Raw genomic sequence first — 2,500 nt, 5'->3', positions numbered from 1 at the left:
TTTTAACCATCTTCTTGTCCATTTTCAGACAGAACATCTTTTTTTTAAGGTTTGCCTTTAAGTGTAGAAGGAGATTCTGCCTTGTGTGTCCTCACTGCACACCTTATGTTTTTTCTCAGTCCTGGTCTCACGTCTGTCTTCCCCCAACATGTAATGGTTTCGCTTAGAGAGAACACACTGAGACAGAAAGAGAGGTTTAATTGCATTAAACCGGCCTAGATGTAAGTTATTGTCTACAGGTCAATGCTGATCAGTGCTGAGGAGTGTACCGGGTTCAGGTGAGCGTCGGTTTGTTTAAAGGGTTCATGTGAGCGTCGGTGTGCGTACCGGGTTCAGGCGAGCGTCGGTGTGCGTACCGGGTTCAGGCGAGCGTCGGTTTGTTTAAAGGGTTCAGGCGAGCGTCGGTGTGCGTACCGGGTTCAGGCGAGCGTCGGTGTGCGTACCGGGTTCAGGCGAGCGTCGGTGTGCGTACCGGGTTCAGGCGAGCGTCGGTGTGTTTAAAGGGTTCAGGCGAGCGTCGGTGTGCGTACCGGGTTCAGGCGAGCGTCGGTGTGCGTACCGGGTTCAGGCGAGCGTCGGTGTGCGTACCGGGTTCAGGCGAGCGTCGGTGTGCGTACCGGGTTCAGGCGAGCGTCGGTGTGCGTACCGGGTTCAGGCGAGCGTCGGTGTGTTTAAAGGGTTCAGGCGAGCGTCTGTGTGCGTACCGGGTTCAGGCGAGCGTCGGTGTGCGTACCGGGTTCAGGCGAGCGTCGGTGTGTTTAAAGGGTTCAGGCGAGCGTCGGTGTGCGTACCGGGTTCAGGCGAGCGTCGGTGTGCGTACCGGGTTCAGGCGAGCGTCGGTGTGCGTACCGGGTTCAGGCGAGCGTCGGTGTGCGTACCGGGTTCAGGCGAGCGTCGGTGTGTTTAAAGGGTTCAGGCGAGCGTCGGTGTGTGTACCGGGTTCAGGCGAGCGTCGGTTTGTTTAAAGGGTTCAGGCGAGCGTCGGTTTGTTTAAAGGGTTCAGGCGAGCGTCGGTGTGTGTACCGGGTACAGGCGAGCGTCGGTGTGTGTACCGGGTTCAGGCGAGCGTCGGTGTGTGTACCGGGTTCAGGCGAGCGTCGGTGTGTGTACCGGGTTCAGGCGAGCGTCGGTGTGTGTACCGGGTTCAGGCGAGCGTCGGTTTGTTTAAAGGGTTCAGGCGAGCGTCGGTTTGTTTAAAGGGTTCAGGCGAGCGTCGGTTTGTTTAAAGGGTTCAGGCGAGCGTCGGTGTGTGTACCGGGTTCAGGCGAGCGTCGGTGTGTTTAAAGGGTTCAGGCGAGCGTCGGTGTGTGTACCGGGTTCAGGCGAGCGTCGGTGTGCGTACCGGGTTCAGGCGAGCGTCGGTGTGTTTAAAGGGTTCAGGCGAGCGTCGGTGTGTTTAAAGGGTTCAGGCGAGCGTCGGTGTGTGTACCGGGTTCAGGCGAGCGTCGGTGTGTGTACCGGGTTCAGGCGAGCGTCGGTTTGTTTAAAGGGTTCAGGCGAGCGTCGGTTTGTTTAAAGGGTTCAGGCGAGCGTCGGTTTGTTTAAAGGGTTCAGGCGAGCGTCGGTGTGTGTACCGGGTTCAGGCGAGCGTCGGTGTGTGTACCGGGTTCAGGCGAGCGTCGGTTTGTTTAAAGGGTTCAGGCGAGCGTCGGTGTGTGTACCGGGTTCAGGCGAGCGTCGGTGTGTGTACCGGGTTCAGGCGAGCGTCGGTTTGTTTAAAGGGTTCAGGCGAGCGTCGGTTTGTTTAAAGGGTTCAGGCGAGCGTCGGTGTGTGTACCGGGTTCAGGCGAGGGGTCGGTGCATAGCGGTGTGTTGAAGTGTACTGAAGTTTACTGGTATACAAATACACTGAATTGTTCCTTAGGAGTTTTATGCTACTGAATATCAGCAGTAATTGGCAGCTATTCCTGCAGCTGAACTCTGATTGGCTCTTACCTTCCACAACAGTGTGATGAAGATGATGAGCAGAAGAAGTGCTCCTCCTGCACCTGTTGCCATGATCATAATCAATTTAGGAGGGATGATTATCTCTGCTTTCACTTTGATCTATAATCACACACACACACACACACACACACACACACACACACACACACACACACACACACACACACACACACACACACAGGCATTTAGAAGTGCTCTGAAAAAAAAGGTCATGTCTCTAAATGGGCAGTATAGAGGAGGTATAAAAGAGATAAAAGCTGAAGGAGGGCTGAGCTGAACACTCAAGCTGGCAACAATTGCTGACAACTAAAATGCTCTAAAAAATAATAATAGAAAAGCTAAAAAAAAAAAAGGGAACTGCTTTTCTCCTTCCTGACCAGCTGTAGGTGGCGCCCAATGTTAATAAAAATGTATAGTGGGTGAGAAGAGACCAATAAGGAGGAAGAACCTGGAGCTTAGAGTTTAAAAGCAGCAGCCTGGACACTTATATGAGAGAAAGTTTGTGAAGTATTAGTTATTTATTATTAGTTAAGTAGTTTCTTAACGGTCCCTT

The 2,500-nt window shown here is 53.4% G+C and overlaps 1 long non-coding RNA gene across 3 annotated transcripts in view; it reads right to left on the bottom strand.

Moving 5' to 3' along the window:
• Positions 1-2,494, bottom strand: part of LOC310715352 — a 2,869-nt gene extending 375 nt beyond the window's left edge. Inside the window, exons 1-3 of one of the 3 annotated variants that reach the window (XR_014530304.1) lie at positions 2,083-2,494; positions 1,936-2,046; positions 1-177 (exon numbers count right to left, since the gene is read on the bottom strand). The exon at positions 1-177 is cut by the window's left edge and continues 375 nt beyond it. This is a non-coding gene — a long non-coding RNA (uncharacterized lncRNA). The remainder of the gene's footprint in view (positions 178-1,935; positions 2,047-2,082) is intronic. The other 2 variants (XR_014530305.1, XR_014530306.1) reach the window with 2 other exon arrangements.
• Between the last annotated feature and the right edge of the window lie 6 nt (positions 2,495-2,500).

This window comes from Silurus aristotelis (assembly GCF_946808225.1).
Source record: "Silurus aristotelis genome assembly, chromosome: 20".
In the NCBI taxonomy this organism is placed as follows: domain Eukaryota; kingdom Metazoa; phylum Chordata; class Actinopteri; order Siluriformes; family Siluridae; genus Silurus; species Silurus aristotelis.
The sequence above is the reverse complement of the archived record's forward strand: the minus strand, read 5'-3'. Positions and strand labels throughout refer to the sequence as shown.